Genomic DNA, 21,624 nt, shown 5'->3' on the forward strand with positions numbered 1-21,624 from the left:
GCGTCTGGCTCCTGGACTCCAGCATCTGGTTGCGACAACCAGGTAAAAGGGAAAGGGGAAAAGAGGGAGAGAAGCAACCGTGAGTACTCATCCAAAGTACTCGCAAGCAAGGAGCTACACTACATATGCATGGGTATATGTGTAAAGGGCCATATCAGTGGACTGAACTGCAGAATGCCAGAATAAGAGGGGGATAGCTAGTCCTGTCGAAGACTACGCTTCTGGCCATCTCCATCTTGCAGCATGTAGAAGAGAGTAGATTGAAGTCCTCCAAGTAGCATCGCATAGCATAATCCTACCCGGCGATCCCCTCCTCGTCGCCCTGTTAGAGAGCGATCACCGGGTTGTATCTGGCACTTGGAAGGGTGTATTTTATTCAGTATCCGGTTCTAGTTGTCATAAGGTCAAGGTACAACTCCGGGTCGTCCTTTTACCGAGGGACACGGCTATTCGAATAGATAAACTTCCCTGCAGGGGTGCACCACATAACCCAACACGCTCGATCCCATTTGGCCGGACACACTTTTCTGGGTCATGCCTGGCCTCGGAAGATCAACACGTCGCAGCCCCACCTAGGCTCCAACGAGAGGTCAACACGCCGGTCTAAATCCTATGCGCGCAGGGGTCTGGGCCCATGGCCCATTGCACACCTGCACGTTGCGAGGGCGGCCAGAAGCAGACCTAGCCTAATGGCGTTCCAGTCCAATCCGGCGCGCGCCGCTCCGTCGCTGACGTCAAAAAGAGCTTCGGCTGATACCACGACGTCGAGTGCCCATAACTGTTCCCGCGTAGCTGGTTAGTGCGTATAGACCAAATGGCCAGACTCAGATCAAATACCAAGAACTCGTTAAGCGTGTTATGTCGAAGTAACCGCGGCCGCCGTCCAGGGCCAGGCCCACCTCTCGCCTAGGTGGTCTCAACCTGCCCTGTCGCTCCGCCACAAAGATCCACTTGCGGGTACTCCTACGAGCCGACCTGACTTTAGTCATCACATGTGTCATGTATATATTATATAAGTATATACCCGTGATCACCGCCCAAGTGATCACGGCCCGATAGTATAGCACAGCAGACGGACAAGAATGTAGGGCCACTGATGGAAAACTAGCATCCTATACTAAGCAGGTAGGATTGCAGGTAAAGGTAACAACAGTAGAAGCAAGGGCAGGCTATGCATCAGTATAGGATTAACGGAAAGCAGTAACATGCTACACTACTCTAATGCAAGCAGTATAGAGAAGAATAGGCGATATCTGGTGATCAAGGGGGGGCTTGCCTGGTTGCTCTGGCAAGTAGGAGGGGTCGTCAACTCCGTAGTCGAACTGGGCAGCAGCAGTGTCGGTCTCGTAGTCTACCGGAGAGAAGAAGGGGAAGAAACATTAAATACAATGCAAACATAAGCATGACGATGCGTGACATGACAATGAGCGGTGCTAGGTGTGTCCTAACGCGACAGTAGGTGGTACCGGCGAAGGGGGGAACATCCGGGAAAGTATTCCCGATGTTTCGCGTTTTCGGACAGACGGACCGGAGGGGGAAAGTTGCGAGTTCGATAGGTTAGGGATGTGTGGTGGACGAACGGGCTGCGTATCCGGATTCGTCTCTTCGTTCTGAGCAACTTTCATGTACAAAGTATTTCCATCCGAGTTACGGATTAAAAGATATGATTTTCAAAAGAATTTATTAATTTCTGGAATTTAATTAATTATTTAATTTAATTCGAAATTTGGATTTATGACATCAGCATGATGTCATGCTGACATCAGCAGTCAACGTTGACCGTTGACCTGGTCAACCTGACAGGTGGGTCCCACCTGTCAGGGGCTGTTAGCTAATTAACTACTGTTTAATCAAATTAACTAACTAATTAGATTAATTTAAACAAGATTAATTAACTTAATTAATTTAGTTAAATAATTAAATTTATTTTTATTATTTGTTTTATTTATATATATATTTTTTAATTCTTTTTTTAGACGTTCAGGGGGCTGGGCTATCGGGCACAGCCCGAACGGGCACTGGCCCGCGGGGCGCACCCGATTTGGGCGCTGCGGGTGCGGGCAACGGGCGCAACGCCCGGCCCGAACGGGCGCTCGCCCAGGTGCAAGCGGACCAGGGAGGGCACCGGAACAGGGGAGGCCAGTAGCCACAGCGTGGCCATGGTCGGAGCGGGGCGAGGCCGCGGTGGTGCGCTGCCAGCCGCCGGAGGTGGCGCAGAGGGGCGAGGCCACCGTGGCGACGGGGCGCTGCAGCCCGACTGGTCCCTGGCGTCGGCGGGAGCGGAGGAAGGCGTCGGCCAGGGCAAGGGACAGAGGAGGCGCGGCCGTGGGCGCGCGGGAGGAGCGGAGCAGCAGCGGCGGGACAGGGGGCGGCCGGGGTGAGGCCACGACGGGCGCAGGCCTCGGCGGCCAGAGCGAAGGAGGGGGCCGCGGGTGCGCGGGCCGGCGGCCAGGTGCGGGTGTGCGCGACGGGGCAGAACGGGGCGAGGCCGGGCGGAGCTGCGGGAGGAGGTGCGGTCGCGGGGCGGCCAAACGCAGGAGCAGGGGCGGAGAGGAGCGCCGGCGGCAGGGCGAGGCCGGCGCGCGGCTGATGCGGACGGGCAATAGCGGCGGTGAGCGGGGGAAGCGGAGGAAGGCAGAGCCTCACCGCGGGGCGTAGGGTACGGGGCAGCGGTGCTCGGGGTGGGGGACGGGGACGAGGCGACGCAGGGGAGGAGGCGAGGCGACTCCGGGCGACGACGATCCGGGCGGCGGCGCAGAGGTCCAGGGGCGGCGGGGTCGAACGCGACGGGCGATGGCCTCCTCCTCGATCCCGATCGAATCGGGGGAGAGGGGAGGGGATATTTCGTGGGGGGGGGGGAGTGTCGGTGGGTACTGGGGGGAGTGGGGAGGAGTGGATAAGGGAGTGGGGGCGGGGTGGGCCGGCCGGCTGGGCCCTGGGGGTTGGCCCAGTTGGGCCAGGGTCTAGTGGGGGGGGGGGTTTCTCCTTTCTTTTTTTGTTTGTTTTCTCTTTTGTATTTTCTTTTCTTTTATTTATTTTATTTTCTGTTTTATTTCAATTTAAATTATTTAGGCATTTTATAAAAATGTGTTTACTACACCATAATTAACTATGCCTTATTTGGCATCTCCCGAACATTTTTGTTTTAAATTTTGAAAAACTTTTATTGTCGACATTAATTTAAATTTGAACTTTGAAACGGTTGGACCTAACGGTAGATTAGCAACAGTAACCGTGGTGACGTGGCACCATTAGCGTGGGATTACTGTAGCTTGATTACCCGGGCGTTACAAAACTCCTCCACTACAAGAAATCTCGTCCCGAGATTTAGGAGGTAGAAGGAAACAATGCGGGGTATTCATCACGCAGGCGATCCTCGCGTTCCCAAGTGGCTTCATTTTCAGAATGGTGCGACCACTGGACTTTGAGGAACTTGATCGCCTTCTGAAGTGTGCGGCGTTCAGCTTGGTCGAGAATGCGGACCGGGTGCTCCTTATAGGAGAGGTCCTGCTGCAATTCGAGCACTTCATGATCCACAGCTCGGATTGGGTCCTTGAAGCAACGGCGGAGCTGTGACACATGGAACACATCGTGAACCTGAGAAAGGTTCGGCGGTAGCTCCAGTTGGTATGCCACTTTTCCACGCCTTTCGAGAATAGTGAATGGGCCAATATAGCGAGGAGCTAGTTTGCCCTTGATCCCGAAGCGGTGAGCACCCTTCATAAGTGTGACTCGAAGATAAGCCTTTTCGCCAGGTTGATAGACCATGTCTTTATGATGACGGTCATACTGACTCTTCTGACGTGACTGAGCAGTCTTGAGATTCTCACGGATAATGCGGACTTGTTCTTCGGCATGTTGGATAATATCCGGACCGAAGAGTGGACGTTCCCCAGTTTCTGACCAGTTCAGAGGGGTTCGGCACTTTCGTCCATATAACACTTCGAAGGGGGCCATCTTCAGACTAGCTTGATAGCTATTATTAAAGGAGAACTCAGCATACGGGAGAGATTCCTCCCATTTCTTGCCGAAGGAAATAACACAAGCTCGAAGCATGTCTTCGAGAACTTGGTTGACGCGTTCAACTTGCCCTTGCGACTGAGGATGAAACGCAGTACTGAATGACAGATGAGTTCCCATAGCTTCTTGGAAACTTGCCCAGAATCTTGAAGTGAATAAGCTGCCACGGTCTGAGCTGATAACTAATGGAATACCGTGGAGTGAAACAATCCTGGACATATAGAGCGTTGCCAGCTGACTAGCAGTGATCGTTTCTTTGACCGCCTGGAAATGTGCAACTTTGGAAAGCCGGTCAATGACGACAAGAATAGCATCATTACCTTTCTGTGATTTGGGAAATCCAGTGATGAAGTCCATCTCAACATGGTCCCATTTCCATTCAGGAATACAGATAGGTTGCAGAGTTCCAGCAGGTCTTTGATGTTCTGCTTTGATACGATGGCAAACGTCACACTCAGCAACATAACGAGCAATGTCTTGCTTCATATTAGACCACCAGAATCTCTGACGGATGTCTTGGTACATCTTTGTACTACCAGGATGGATACATAGAGGCATATCATGAGCTTCTCTCATAACTTCCTGTGTCATATCCAGGTTTTTCTCTGCACATGGCACCACTAGGCGGCCCTTGAAGTATAAGGTGCCATCTTCAGCAATAGTGAAGAATTAGGGCTTTCCTTCTGCGAGGTAGCGCTTAATCTTGTGGGCTTCAGAGTCATACTTCTGTAGACTTTTGATGCTGTCCACGAGATCTGGTTTAGCAACTAGGGTATTGAGGGAACCCTGGGTAACAACGTGGAGGGCGTGAATGACAGCAGCAAGTTCGAGGTCGTGAACTGGGTAGTTCTCTTCGTGAGGGCGCAATTGCCGAGAGGCATAAGCAATCACTTTGCGGTCTTGCATTAGGACACAGCCTAATCCTTGACGGGAAGCGTCGTAGTAAATGACGAAGTCCTTCTTAGTATCAGGTGGAGCTAGAACTGGGGCAGAAGTCAACTTGTCTTTGAGTGCCTGGAAACTTTCCTGACATTTGTCTGTCCATTGAAACTTGACGCCCTTATGCAACAGGCTAGTCAGAGGCCTGGCGATCTTGGAGAAGTTCTCGACGAATCGACGGCAATAGCTGGCGAGACCGAGAAAACTTCTGACTTGCTTAACGTTCTTGGGAGGAGTCCAATCAAGGATAGCCTGGACTCGTTCAGGGTTGACGGCAATACCATCCTTAGAGATGACATGCCCAAGATAGGTTACTTCCGGTAGCCAGAATTCACATTTGGAGAACTTGGCATATAGTTGATGCTCTCGTAGCTTTTCCAGCACAAGTCGAAGATGTTCAGCATGTTCTTCTTCGTTCTTGGAAAATACCAGGATATCATCCAGATAAACCACAACGAACTTGTGGAGGTAATCCATGAATATATAGTTCATCAGACGAGAGAAGGTGGCTGGAGTATTGGTTAAACCGAAAGACATGACGGTGTACTCGTATGAACCATATCGAGTCACGAAGGCGGTCTTTGGGATATCCTCTTCGCGAACACGGATCTGGTGGTAACCCAACCTCAATTCGAGCTTAGAGAACACTGACGAACCCGCCAGTTGATCATATAGATCATTGATCCGAGGAAGAGGGTATTTATTCTGAATGGTAGCTTGGTTTATAGGACGGTAGTCTTGAACTAATCGGTTTGTCCCATCCTTCTTCTTGACAAAGAGAGAAGGTGCTCCCCAAGGAGAGCAACTTGGGCGAATGAATCCTTTGCGAAGAGAATTGTCGATTTCCTCCTTAAGCTCAAGGAGTTCATGCGGCGGCATCTTGTAGGGTCGCTTGGCTATAGGAGTGGTGCCTGATTTCAAGTCGATGATGAATTCGACAGCTCTAGCAGGGGGAATCCCTGGAAGCTCTTCAGGGAAGACGTCGAGGAATTCACGCACGACGGGAATGTTTTCAATGCCCTCGAGTGGTGCGGCGTTCAAGGCATTCAATGCATAGAGCCTGGCCTCGGCATTTTGCACCAGATGAGCTTGGTAAGTAACTATTTCATCTGAAGGGTGTAGCAGATGGACGGTCTTAGTGGTGCAAACGATTGAAGCAGTATGCGCTTTTAACCAATTCATTCCCAGAATGAGATCAATGCTACAGGACTTCAGTACGATGGGAGAGACAAGAAATTCCAGTCCTTCGATTTCAACGGGGACGTCGTTGCAAATCATGGAGGTTCGACATTGGCCCGCAGGGGTGTGTACTAATAGTGAAGCATTCATGTCTTCGCTTCTAATGCCGTGCATGAATGCAAAATCTTCTGACATGAATGAATGTGATGCACCTGTATCAAATAAAACGGATGCTGGTACTGAATTTACGAGGAGTGTACCCATCACAGTAGCAGGCTGGTCTTGAGCTTCATTGAGATCAACGTGGTTGGCATGAACACGACCATAAGACTTGGCCTTGTTGCTGCGGGGCTGGTTGCTTCCATGGCCAGTTGCTGGAAGGGCCAGTTGATTCTGGTTCTGGTTGCATTCTCTAGCACGGTGTCCTGGTTGACCACACCTGAAGCACAAGCCATTATTGGGAGTGGGAACAGGAGCTTGGGGTGGTGGAGCTGGAAGTCTTGACTGCCTAGATGGCGGTGGAGGCAGACGAGGTGCAGCATAGGTCTGCCTTGGGGCAGATGCATTTGGACGGTACATGCTGTTCGGGATCCATATCTTACGCTTCTGTGAGGGCGGGCCCGATGATGAGCCCGTGTCACGGTTGCGCCTGTGAGAGCTCTGGTATTCCTGCAGACCAGTTTCGACATTGATGGCCTTGTTCACCTGTAACACCCCGAGAATCATGCTACAGTAACTCTCTGTGATTAAGCTAATCATGTTGCTAAACAGGGCTTGATCACATTGGAGTCACATTTCTTTTCAAACTCCTAATTCAAACTTCAATTAAATTTAAAGTGGAAAATAAAAGTTGTCAAAATTGAAAAACTAAAATGTTCATTAAATAATAAATAATTCTGAAGCAATTATAAAATTGTAACTAAACTTAAATGGATTAGTTAAGTGACCCTAACAACCTCAAACTTTGGCGAGCAACAACATTTAATAACCTTTTAATTAATCTAAATTCAATATGAATTAGTATTTCACCCAAACTAGTTTTTGGTGCAAGGATCTGATGCACTGCAACTTATAAGCTAGCTCCCATATTTAATAAATACCATTTAGGTGCTAAACATTTTTGCAAACGGAAAATGAATATTAATAAAAAAAGGGAAAAGGCATCAATAGGACCCCTCCCCCACCCGCTGGGCCAACCGGCCCAGCTGGCCACCAGGTCATCCAGGCCGGCCCAGACCCAGGCCATTAACCCCTCCCGGGGGGCACCGAAACCCTAACCCCCCATTCCCCACGATCCCCACTCTCCTCCCCCCCGCGCGATCTGGATCAGGGGCGCCCCAACGCATCGCCGCCCCGATCCCGTTGCCCCCGAGCCCGACGCCGGGGCCCGACGCCGCCGGGCTGCCCCGCCCCACCACTCCGTCGCCGGAACGCCATCGCCGCCGCCTCGCTCCACCAATCCTCCCCGAACAACCTCCACGCGCCCGACGCCGCCGATCTCTTCCCTCGACGCCGTCGCCGGAGACCACCCCGCCGGACTGCCTCCCCTACGTCGCCAGCGTCCCCGTGCTCCTCCTCGACCCCCGCTGCCGAACCCCTACCGCCCCTGTGAGCTCCCCCTCTCCTCGTTCCCCCTGTGCGCCCTGCCTCTCCCCTGCGCTCGGCTCCGCCGCCCGCCGGCGCCCGCGGACAGCCGCCCCCGGCCAACCACGTGGTGCCCCGCCCGACGCACGCTTCCCCTGCTCCTGGCCGCGCGCACCTCGCGTCGAGGCAACGCCTCGCCGGCGGCCTTGCCATCGATCGCCCGCGGCCCCCTCGCTGGCCGCCGCTCGGGTCCGTCCCGCCGGGCCACCGCGCCCCCCTACCCCGGCCCGGCCACGCCCTACCCCGGCCGGCGCCCTGCCCGCCGGCGCCCCTCTGGGTGCCGCGGCGCACACTAACGGGCGCCCGCGCCCGCGCCCGTAACCCGCACCCGCATCGCCCCCTCTGGGCCACTGCCAAACGGGCCCCCCCACACAGAACGTTTACAAAAAAAATAAAATAATAAATAAAAATAATAAATAAAAGTTGCTACACCGGCCCGCGCCCCCCCCCCCCCCCGCGCGATCTATTTGTAACACCCCGAGAATCATGCTACAGTAACTCTCTGTGATTAAGCTAATCATGTTGCTAAACAGGGCTTGATCACATTGGAGTCACATTTCTTTTCAAACTCCTAATTCAAACTTCAATCAAATTTAAAGTGGAAAATAAAAGTTGTCAAAATTGAAAAACTAAAATGTTCATTAAATAACAAATAATTCTGAAGCAATTATAAAATTGTAACTAAACTTAAATGGATTAGTTAAGTGACCCTAACAACCTCAAACTTTGGCGAGCAACAACATTTAATAACCTTTTAATTAATCTAAATTCAATATGAATTAGTATTTCACCCAAACTAGTTTTTGGTGCAAGGATCTGATGCACTGCAACTTATAAGCTAGCTCCCATATTTAATAAATACCATTTAGGTGCTAAACATTTTTGCAAACAGAAAAGGAATATTAATAAAAAAAGAAGGGAAAAGGCATCAATAGGACCCCTCCCCCACCCGCTGGGCCAACCGGCCCAGCTGGCCACCAGGTCATCCAGGCCGGCCCAGACCCAGGCCATTAACCCCTCCCGGGGGGCACCGAAACCCTAACCCCCCATTCCCCACGATCCCCACTCTCCTTCCCCCCCCGCGTGATCTGGATCAGGGGCGCCCCAACGCATCGCCGCCCCGATCCCGTTGCCCCCGAGCCCGACGCCGGGGCCCGACGCCGCCCCGCCGTCGCCGGGCTGCCCCGCCCCACCACTCCGTCGCCGGAACGCCATCGCCGCCGCCTCGCTCCACCAATCCTCCCCGAACAACCTCCACGCGCCCGACGCCGCCGATCTCTTCCCTCGACGCCGTCGCTGGAGACCACCCCGCCGGACTGCCTCCCCTACGTCGCCAGCGTCCCCGTGCTCCTCCTCGACCCCCGCTGCCGAACCCCTACCGCCCCTGTGAGCTCCCCCTCTCCTCGTTCCCCCTGTGCGCCCTGCCTCTCCCCTGCGCTCGGCTCCGCCGCCCGCCGGCGCCCGCGGACAGCCGCCCCCGGCCAACCACGTGGTGCCCCGCCCGACGCACGCTTCCCCTGCTCCTGGCCGCGCGCACCTCGCGTCGAGGCAACGCCTCCCAGCGGCCTTGCCATCGATCGCCCGCGGCCCCCTCGCTGGCCGCCGCTCGGGTCCGTCCCGCCGGGCCACCGCGCCCCCTACCCCGGCTCGGCCTCGCCCTACCCCGGCTGGCCCTGCCCGCCGGCGCCCCTCTGGGTGCCGCGGCGCACACTAACGGGCGCCCGCGCCCGCGCCCGTAACCCGCACCCGCATCGCCCCCTCTGGGCCACTGCCAAACGGGCCCCCCCCACAGAAGGTTTACAAAAAAAATAAAAATAATAATAATAGTAATAAATTAATTAATAAAAATTAATGAATAAATAAATAAAGAAAATAAAAATAAAAATAATTTTAATTAATTAATTAACTAAATTAATTAAGTTAATTAATCCTGTTTAAATAAATCTAATTAGATAATTAATTTAATTAAACAGTAATTATTTAGCTAAACCCTAATTAACCTAAACAGAGAATGACAGGTGGGTCCCACTGGACCCACCTGTCAGTTTGACTTAGTCAACCCCTGTTGACTGCTGATGTCAGCATGACATCATGCTGATGTCATAAATCCAAATTTCGAATTAAATTAAATAATTAATTAAATCCAGAAATTAATAAAATCTTTAGAAAATCATATCTTTTAATCCGTAACTCGGATTAAAATATTTTCAACATGAAAGTTGCTCAGAACGACGAGACGAGTCCGAATACGCAGTCCGTTCGTCCACCACACCTCCCTAACCTATTGAAGTAGCAACTTTCCTCCTCCGGTCCGTCTGTCTGAAAACGCGAAACATCGGGAATACTTCCCGGATGTTCCCCCCCTTCGCCGGTACCATCTACTGTCGCGTTAGGACACACCTAGCACCGCTCATTGTCATGTCACGCATCGTCATGCTTATGTTTGTATTGTATTTACTGTTTCTTCCCCCTCTTCTCTCCGGTAGACTACGAGACCGACACTGCTGCTGCCCAGTTCGACTACGGAGTTGACGACCCCTCCTACTTGCCAGAGCAACCAGGCAAGCCCCCCCCTTGATCACCAGATATCGCCTATTCTTCTCTATACTGCTTGCATTAGAGTAGTGTAGCATGTTACTGCTTTTCGATATCCTATCCTGATGCATAGCCTATCCTTGCTACTACTGTTGATACCTTTACCTGCAATCCTACATGCTTAGTATAGGATGCTAGATTTCCATCAGTGGCCCTACATTCTTGTCCGTCTGCTGTGCTATACTATCGGGCCGTGATCACTTGGGCGGTGATCATGGGTATATACTTATATACTATATACATGACACATGTGATGACTAAAGTCGGGTCGGCTCGTAGGAGTACCCGCGAGTGGATCTTTGTGGCGGAGCGACAGGGCAGGTTGAGACCGCCTAGGTGAGAGGTGGGCCTGGCCCTGGTCGGCGTTCGCGGTTACTTAACACGCTTAACGAGATCTTGGTATTTGATCTGAGTCTGACCATTTGGTCTATACGCACTAACCATCTACGTGGGAGTAGTTATGGGTATCCCGACGTCGTGGTATCAGCCGAAGCTCTTTTGACGTCAGCAACTGAGTGGCGCGCGCCGCATTGGACCGTAAGCTCGCGCTTGTATTAAGGGGGCTAGGTCTGCTTCCGACCGCGTACGCAACGTGCAGGTGTGCATAGGGCGATGGGCCCAGACCCCTGCGCGCATAGGATTAGACCGGCGTGCTGACCTCTCTGTTGAGCCTAGGTGGGGCGGCAACGTGTTGATCTTACGAGGCCGGGCATGACCCAGAAAAGTGTGTCCAGCCAAATGGGATCGAGCGTGTTGGGTTATGTGGTGCACCCCTGCAGGGAAGTTTATCTATTCGAATAGCCGTGTCCCTCGGTAAAAGGACGACCCGGAGTTGTACCTTGACCTTATGACAACTAGAACTGGATACTGAATAAAATACACCCTTCCAAGTGCCAGATACAACCCGGTGATCGCTCTCTAACAGGGCGACGAGGAGGGGATCGCCGGGTAGGATTTTGCTATGCGATGCTACTTGGAGGACTTCAATCTACTCTCTTCTACATGCTGCAAGATGGAGATGGCCAGAAGCGTAGTCTTCGACAGGACTAGCTATCCCCCTTTTATTCTGGCATTCTGCAGTTCAGTCCACTGATATGCCCCTTTACACATATACCCATGCATATGTAGTATAGCTCCTTGCTTGCGAGTACTTTGGATGAGTACTCACGGTTGCTTCTCTCCCTCTTTTCCCCCTTTTCCTTTCTATCTGGTTGTCGCAATCAGATGTTGGAGTCCAGGAGCCAGACGCCACCGTCGACGACGACACCTACGACACTGGAGGTGCCTACTACTACGTGCAGGCCGCTGATGACGACCAGGAGTAGCGCAGGAGGATCCCAGGCAGGAGGCCTGCGCCTCGTTCGATCTGTATCCCAGTTTGTGCTAGCCTTCTTAAGGCAAACTTGTTTAACTTATGTCTGTACTCAGATATTGTTGCTTCCGCTGACTCGTCTGTGATCGAGCACTTGTATTCGAGCCCTCGAGGCCCCTGGCTTGTATTATGATGCTTGTATGACTTATTTATGTTGTAGAGTTGTGTTGTGATATCTTCCCGTGAGTCCCTGATCTTGATCGTACACATTTGCGTGCATGATTAGTGTACGGTCAAATCGGGGGCGTCACAAGTTGGTATCAGAGCCGACTGCCTGTAGGAATCCCCCTTTCCACACTCCTTGGCCGAAGTCGAGTCTAGACATTACAAAAACTTTTACTAACATGGCTGTGTGTCTTACGGGCCCACGTCGCCATTGGGTGGTACTAGGATCTTTTACTCCTCGACCTTTACTCTGGGACTCTAAACTCTCTTCTACTCGGGTTAAACGAATTTACTAACTCTAACACTAGGATCCCGTGACCGCATTCACCCCAAAGTTGGATAAGCCATAGTTGTTTCTTAGAATAGTATTTTGAACAATTCACACACTGTCATTTGACTCCTTTGAAACGTATTTGCTTTCAGATGGAACCCACGAGGCAGGTCGTGCGCCACACGAGGCCATTGGTGCCTCGGGATCACCGGCTGTGCTAGCTGAGATGATGACCTATCTGGGTTATCGCTGGCACCCTGAGTACACCGTCTACGAGGAGTACCAGGACTTTAACCAGGAGCAGTACCGTGCCATCGTCCACCTCTACTCGCGGGAGTATGACTCCACTACTGTGCTGCACACCGCACATGGTGTTGGTGTGACCATCGATATGGCTGTCCACGATGCTGCCTATGCTGCTCTGACACGTCTTCGTGGAGAGTATCGGGAGTTGGACACCTCCCCTTTCAGGCACATTGCTATCGCATCTGATGTTGGTGCGGAGGGATACTATACTGCTGCCTACTCCACTGTCACCCGAGAGCCCTTCTACCATCAGAACCTGGTTCTGCATGCTGATGGGCTGGATCGAGCTAACCGAGCTCTTCGCCACGAGATGTACACCACCCGTCAGCACCTTTACCGTGCTCTGACGCTGCTGCACCCCTTTGTCCGATCTGGACAGGTACCGCGTACTGCGATCTACCCAGCCAGGACCGTGATGCCCCACGGTGTCGGTTGGCCAGAGGTGGGAGGCTACTCCCCTGCACTTGGTCCTCTTCTGCCACCTGAGCGTCGGGCTCTACACCTGAGTATCCGCGGCCCCCAGTCTGCTGACGTGGAGGGCTATCCGTTGCCTCACTACCAGCTGTCGGGCTACGATTACCTCCACAGTACCTCTTGGGACTGATGTAGGCTTGCTTGTAGTGTTAGATGCATTCGCCGCGAGCCTGTGTGCCGCCTATGTTGTTTTAGTCTATGTACTGAACTCTGTGCACTGAACTCTATGCATGACCCCTTTGTAAGTTATGCCGACTACCATTTAGTAGCTATCGTGCTCCTTTCTTTATGCATGTTTCATCATGAATGATTCTTGTCCTTGCAAATTTCTCAATGCTGAACTACCCCTGTTATATATTAGCAGGATGGTTAGACCAGGTGGTCGTGGTCGTGGTGGCGATGCCCCACCACCACCTGAGTACATGGCTGGTATGATCCAACAGTTCGAACTGAATCGCCAATTCATGGAAAATATGATGGCTCAGTTTCCTCGCCCCAATATGAACCAGCAGCCAGCCCAAGTGACTCTTCAAGATTTCATACGCCTCAACCCAACCATCTACCGCAGTTGAACTCAGACTCTGGATGCTGATGACTGGCTCCGTGACATCACCTATGAGATGGAGTCTGCTGATGTAGCCCTTGCCAGCTATGTCACCTTTGCTTCCTTCTTCTTGAAGGGACCCGCAGCTCAATGGTGGGACAGCCACAGGCGTACTATGCCAGCTGGAACGATCATCACATGGCCAGACTTCCAAGCAGCTTTCCGTGCCCGCTTCATTCCTCAGGGAGTCATGGACCGGAAGAAGCGTGAGTTCCGCAACCTCACCCAAGGCAACAAAACTGTTGAAGCTTATCAGCGGGAGTTTCTGGACTTGTCCCGCTATGCTGAAGAGGACATTGCAACTGATGCACGCAGACAGGAGAAGTTCCGTGATGGCCTTCAAGCTGACATCAAGCTCGCACTTCTAGTGCATGACTTTGCTGATTTCGCCACCTTGGTGAACAAGGCCATCAATGTCGAAACTGGTCTGCAGGAATACCAGAGCTCTCACAGGCACAACCGTGACACGGGCTCATCTTCGGGCTCGCCCGCACAGAAGCGTAAGATATGGATCCCGAACAGCATGTACCGTCCAAATGCATCTGCCCCAAGGCAGACATATGCTGCACCTCGTCTGCCTCCACCACCATCTAGGCAGTCAAGACTTCCAGCTCCACCGTCCCAAGCCCCTGTTCCCACCCCCAATAATGGTCTGTGCTACAAGTGTGGACAACCAGGTCACCGTGCCAGGGACTGCAATCAGAATCAGAATCAACTGGCCCTTCTAGCAACGGGCCGTGGTAACAACCAGCCTCGCAACAACAATGCTAAGCCTTATGGTCGTGCTCATGCCAACCACGTTGATCTCAACGAAGCTCAAGACCAGCCTGCTACTGTGATGGGTACACTCCTCGTAAATTCAGTACCAGCATCCGTTTTATTTGATACAGGTGCATCGCATTCATTCATGTCAGAAGATTTTGCATACAAGCACGACGTTAAATGTGAGGAGATGAACACCTCTGTATTGGTCAAAACCCCCGTGGGACAGTGTCAAACCTCCCTGGTTGGCATCGACGTCCCCGTGGAAATCGAAGGGCTGGAATTCTATGCCTCTCCCATTATCCTGAAGTCGTCTAACATCGACCTCATTTTGGGTATGGATTGGTTGAAAGCGCATACTGCTTCTATAGTTTGTGCCACTAAGACCGTCCATCTGCTACACCCTTCAGATGAGATAGTTACTTACCAAGCCCATCTGGTGCAAAACGCCGAGGCAAGGCTCTATGCATTGAATGCATTGAATGCTGCACCACTAGAGGGCATTGAAAACATTCCCGTTGTGCGTGAATTCCTCGACGTCTTTCCTGAAGAACTTCCAGGGATTCCCCCTGCTAGAGCTGTCGAATTCATCATTGACTTGAAACCAGGCACCACTCCTATAGCCAAGCGACCCTACAAAATGCCGCCGCGTGAACTCCTTGAGCTTAAGGAGGAAATCGACAAATCTCTTCGCAAAGGATTCATTCGCCCAAGTTGCTCTCCTTGGGGAGCACCTTCCCTCTTTGTCAAGAAGAAGGATGGGACAAACCGGTTAGTTCAAGACTACCGTCCTATAAACCAAGCTACCATTCAGAATAAATACCCCTTCCTCGGATCAATGATCTGTATGATCAACTGGCGGGTTCGTCAGTGTTCTCTAAGCTCGACTTGAGGTTGGGCTACCACCAGATCCGTGTTCGCGAAGAGGATATCCCAAAGACCGCCTTCGTGACTCGCTATGGTTCATACGAGTACACCGTCATGTCTTTCGATTTAACCAATGCTCCAGCCACCTTCTCTCGTCTGATGAACTATATATTCATGGATTACCTCGACAAGTTCGTCGTGGTTTATCTGGATGATATCCTGGTATTTTCCAAGAACGAAGAAGAACATGCTGAACATCTTCGACTTGTGCTGGAAAAGCTACGAGAGCATCAACTATATGCCAAGTTCTCCAAATGTGAATTCTGGCTACCGGAAGTAACCTATCTTGGGCATGTCATCTCTAAGGATGGTATTGCCGTCAACCCCGAGCGAGTTCAGGCTATTCTTGATTGGACTCCTCCCAAGAACGTTAAGCAAGTCAGAAGTTTTCTCGGTCTCGCCAGCTATTGCCGTCGATTCGTCGAGAACTTCTCCAAGATCGCCAGGCCTCTGACTAACCTGTTACATAAGGGCGTCAAGTTCCAATGGACAGACAAATGTCAGGAAAGTTTCCAGGCACTCAAAGACAAGTTGACTTCTGCTCCAGTTCTAGCTCCACCTGATACTAAGAAGGACTTTGTCATTTACTGCGACGCTTCCCGTCAAGGATTAGGCTGTGTCCTAATGCAAGACCGCAAAGTGATTGCTTATGCCTCTCGGCAATTGCGCCCTCACGAAGAGAACTACCCAGTTCACGACCTCGAACTTGCTGCTGTCATTCATGCGCTGAAGCAGTGGCGACATTACCTTCTCGGTAATCGTTGCAAGATCTTCACTGACCACCAAAGTCTGAAGTATCTGTTTACTCAGCCAGACCTGAACCTCCGTCAGCAGAGATGGATGGAGCTTGTTGCAGACTTTGACTTGGGTATTTCCTATACGCCAGGCAAGGCTAATGTAATGGCTGATGCCTTGAGCCGCAAGTCTTACTGCAACCACCTCCAGGTTCACAAAGTTCAGCCCTCGCTTGTTGAAGAATTCAGGAAGCTGAACCTCCATATTGTTCCTCCGGGTGCACTCGCCCCCCCTCCTAAGGAGTTTCGCAAGATGAACCTCCGTGTTGTTCCCCAGGGTTCCCTCAATACCCTGGCCGTCGAACCAGATCTCTTGGACTCCATCAAGAGAATACAGGGATATGACTCTGAAGCCCACAAGATTAAATGCTACCTCACAGAAGGAAAGCCCTCATTCTTCACCATTGCTGAAGATGGCACCTTATACTTCAAGGGCCGCCTAGTGGTGCCATGTGCAGAGAAAAACCTGGATATGACACAGGAAGTTATGAAACAAGCTCATGATACGCCTCTATGTATCCATCCTGGTAGTACAAAGATGTACCAAGACATCCGTCAAAGATTCTGGTGGTCTAATATGAAGCAAGACATTGCTCGTTATGTTGCTGAATGTGACGTTTGCCGTCGTATCAAAGCAGAACATCAAAGGCCTGCTGGAACTCTGCAACCTATCTCTATTCCTGAATGGAAATGGGACCATGTTGAGATGGACTTCGTCACTGGATTTCCCAAATCACAGAAAGGTAATGATGCTATTCTTGTCGTCATTGACCGGCTTTCCAAAGTTGCACATTTTCTGGCAGTCAAAGAAACGATCACTGCTAGCCAGTTGGCAACGCTCTATATGTCCAGGATTGTTTCACTCCACGGTATTCCATTGGTTATCAGCTCAGACCGTGGCAGCTTATTCACTTCAAGATTCTGGGCAAGTTTCCAAGAAGCCATGGGAACTCATCTGTCATTCAGTACTGCGTTTCATCCTCAGTCGGAAGGGCAAGTTGAACGCGTCAACCAAGTTCTCGAAGATATGCTTCGAGCTTGTGTTATTTCCTTCGGCAAGAAATGGGAGGAATCTCTCCCGTATGATGAGTTCTCTTATAATAATAGCTATCAAGCTAGTCTGAAGATGGCCCCCTTCGAAGTGTTATATGGACGAAAGTGCCGAACCCCTCTGAACTGGTCAGAAACTGGGGAACGTCCACTCTTCGGTCCGGATATTATCCAAGATGCCGAAGAACAAGTCCGCATTATCCGTGAGAATCTCAAGACTGCTCAGTCACGTCAGAAGAGTCAGTATGACCGTCATCATAAAGACATGGTCTATCAACCTGGCGAAAAGGCTTATCTTCGAGTCACACTTATGAAGGGTGCTCACCGCTTCGGGATCAAGGGCAAACTAGCTCCTCGCTATATTGGCCCATTCACTATTCTCGAAAGGCGTGGAAAAGTGGCATACCAACTGGAGCTACCGCCGAACCTTTCTCAGGTTCACGATGTGTTCCATGTGTCACAGCTCCGCCGTTGCTTCAAGGACCCAATCCGAGCTGTGGATCATGAAGTGCTCGAATTGCAGCAAGACCTCTCCTATAAGGAGCATCCGGTCCGCATTCTCGACCAAGCTGAACGCCGCACACGTCAGAAGGCGATCAAGTTTCTCAAAGTCCAGTGGTCGCACCATTCTGAAGATGAGGCCACTTGGGAACGAGAGGATCGTCTGCGCGAAGAATACCCCGCATTGTTTCCTTCTACCTCCTAAATCTCGGGACGAGATTTCTTGTAGTGGAGGAGATTTGTAACACCCCGAGAATCATGCTACAGTAACTCTCTGTGATTAAGCTAATCATGTTGCTAAACAGGGCTTGATCACATTGGAGTCACATTTCTTTTCAAACTCCTAATTCAAACTTCAATTAAATTTAAAGTGGAAAATAAAAGTTGTCAAAATTGAAAAACTAAAATGTTCATTAAATAACAAATAATTCTGAAGCAATTATAAAATTGTAACTAAACTTAAATGGATTAGTTAAGTGACCCTAACAACCTCAAACTTTGGCGAGCAACAACATTTAATAACCTTTTAATTAATCTAAATTCAATATGAATTAGTATTTCACCCAAACTAGTTTTTGGTGCAAGGATCTGATGCACTGCAACTTATAAGCTAGCTCCCATATTTTATAAATACCATTTAGGTGCTAAACATTTTTGCCAACAGAAAAGAAATATTAAAAAAAAGGGAAATGGCATCAATAGGACCCCTCCCCCACCCGCTGGGCCAACCGGCCCAGCTGGCCACCAGGTCATCCAGGCCGGCCCAGACCCAGGCCATTAACCCCTCCAGGGGGGCACTGAAACCCTAACCCCCCATTCCCCACGACCCCCACTCTCCTTCCCCCCCGCGCGATCTGGATCAGGGGCGCCCCAACGCATCGCCGCCCCGATCCCGTTGCCCCCGAGCCCGACGCCGGGGCCCGACGCCGCCCCGCCGTCGCCGGGCTGCCCCGCCCCACCACTCCGTCGCCGGAACACCATCGCCGCCGCCTCGCGCCACCAATCCTCCCCGAACAACCTCCACGCGCCCGACGCCGCCGATCTCTTCCCTCGACGCCGTCGCCGGAGACCACCCCGCCGGACTGCCTCCCCTACGTCGCCAGCGTCCCCGTGCTCCTCCTCGACCCCCGCTGCCGAACCCCTACCGCCCCTGTGAGCTCCCCCTCTCCTCGCCCCCCCTGTGCGCCCTGCCTCTCCCCTGCGCTCGGCTCCGCCGCCCAACGGCGCCCGCGGACAGCCGCCCCCGGCCAACCACGTGGTGCCCCGCCCGACGCACGCTTCCCCTGCTCCTGGCCGCGCGCACCTCGCGTCGAGGCAACGCCTCGCCGGCGGCCTTGCCATCGATCGCCCCCGGCCCCCTCGCTGGCCGCCGCTCGGGTCCGTCCCGCCGGGCCACCGCGCCCCCCTACCCCGGCCCGGCCTCGCCCTACCCCGGCCGGCGCCCTGCCCGCCGGCGCCCCTCTGGGTGCCGCGGCGCATACTAACGGGCACCCGCGCCCGCGCCCGTAACCCGCACCCGCATCGCCCCCTCTGGGCCACTGCCAAACGGGGCCCGCGCCCCCCCGCCCACATAGAACGTTTTCAAAAAAAAAAGTAAATAAAAATAAAAATAATAATAAAAATAAAAATAATAAATTAATTAATAAAAATTAATGAATAAATAAATAAAGAAAATAAAAATAAAAATAATTTTAATTAATTAATTAACTAAATTAATTAAGTTAATTAATCCTGTTTAAATTAATCTAATTAGATAATTAATTTAATTAAACAGTAATTATTTAGCTAAACCCTAATTAACCTAAATGACAGGTGGGTCCCACTGGACCCACATGTTAGTTTGACTTAGTCAACCCCTGTTGACTGCTGATGTCAGCATGACATCATGCTGATGTCATAAATCCAAATTTCGAATTAAATTAAATAATTAATTAAATTCCAGAAATTAATAAAATCTTTAGAAAATCATATCTTTTAATCCGTAACTCGGATTAAAATATTTTCAACATGAAAGTTGCTCAGAACGACGAGACGAATCTGAATACGCAGTCCGTTCGTCCACCACACCTCCCTAATCTATCGAACTAGCAACTTTCCCCCTCCGGTCCGTCTGTCCGAAAACGCGAAACATCGGGAATACTTCCCGGATGTTCCCCCCCTTCGCCGGTACCACCTACTGTCGCGTTAGGACACACCTAGCACCGCTCATTGTCATGTCACGCATCGTCATGCTTATGTTTGCATTGTATTTACTGTTTCTTCCCCCTCTTCTTTCCGGTAGACTACGAGACCGACACTGCTGCTGCCCAGTTCGACTACGGAGTTGACGACCCCTCCTACTTGCCAGAGCAACCAGGCAAGCCCCCCCCCCTTGATCACCAGATATCGCCTATTCTTCTCTATACTGCTTGCATTAGAGTAGTGTAGCATGTTACTGCTTTTCGATATCCTATCCTGATGCATAGCCTATCCTTGCTACTACTGTTGATACCTTTACCTGCAATCCTACATGCTTAGTATAGGATGCTAGATTTCCATCAGTGGCCCTACATTCTTGTCCGTCTGCTGTGCTATACTATCGGGCCGTGATCACCTGGGCGGTGATCATGGGTATATACTTATATACTATATACATGACACATGTGATGACTAAAGTCGGGTCGGCTCGTAGGAGTACCCGCGAGTGGATCTTTGTGGCGGAGCGACAGGGCAGGTTGAGACCGCCTAGGTGAGAGGTGGGCCTGGCCCTGGTCGGCGTTCGCGGTTACTTAACACGCTTAACGAGATCTTGGTATTTGATCTGAGTCTGACCATTTGGTCTATACGCACTAACCATCTACGTGGGAGTAGTTATGGGTATCCCGACGTCGTGGTATCAGCCGAAGCTCTTTTGACGGCAGCAACTGAGTGGCGCGCGCCGCATTGGACCGTAAGCTCGCGCTTGTATTAAGGGGGCTAGGTCTGCTTCCGGCCGCGTACGCAATGTGCAGGTGTGCATAGGGCGATGGGCCCAGACCCCTGCGCGCATAGGATTAGACCGGCGTGCTGACCTCTCTGTTGAGCCTAGGTGGGGCTGCAACGTGTTGATCTTACGAGGCCGGGCATGACCCAGAAAAGTGTGTCCGGCCAAATGGGATCGAGCGTGTTGGGTTATGTGGTGCACCCCTGCAGGGAAGTTTATCTATTCGAATAGCCGTGTCCCTCGGTAAAAGGACGACCCGGAGTTGTACCTTGACCTTATGACAACTAGAACTGGATACTGAATAAAATACACCCTTCCAAGTGCCAGATACAACCCGGTGATCGCTCTCTAACAGGGCGACGAGGAGGGGATCGCCGGGTAGGATTGTGCTATGCGATGCTACTTGGAGGACTTCAATCTACTCTCTTCTACATGCTGCAAGATGGAGATGGCCAGAAGCGTAGTCTTCGACAGGACTAGCTATCCCCCTTTTATTCTGGCATTCTGCAGTTCAGTCCACTGATATGCCCCTTTACACATATACCCATGCATATGTAGTGTAGCTCCTTGCTTGCGAGTACTTTGGATGAGTACTCACGGTTGCTTCTCTCCCTCTTTTCCCCCTTTTCCTTTCTATCTGATTGTCGCAATCAGATGTTGGAGTCCAGGAGCCAGACGCCACCGTCGACGACGACACCTACGACACTGGAGGTGCCTACTACTACGTGCAGGCCGCTGACGACGACCAGGAGTAGCGTAGGAGGATCCCAGGCAGGAGGCTTGCGCCTCGTTCGATCTGTATCCCAGTTTGTGCTAGCCTTCTTAAGGCAAACTTGTTTAACTTATGTCTGTACTCAGATATTGTTGCTTCCGCTGACTCGTCTGTGATCGAGCACTTGTATTCGAGCCCTCGAGGCCCCTGGCTTGTATTATGATGCTTGTATGACTTATTTATGTTGTAGAGTTGTGTTGTGATATCTTCCCGTGAGTCCCTGATTTTGATCGTACACATTTGCGTGCATGATTAGTGTACGGTCAAATCGGGGGCGTCACACCAAG

The sequence above is a fragment of the Aegilops tauschii genome, chromosome 1 (assembly GCF_002575655.3).
Source record: "Aegilops tauschii subsp. strangulata cultivar AL8/78 chromosome 1, Aet v6.0, whole genome shotgun sequence".
In the NCBI taxonomy this organism is placed as follows: Eukaryota; Viridiplantae; Streptophyta; class Magnoliopsida; order Poales; family Poaceae; genus Aegilops; species Aegilops tauschii.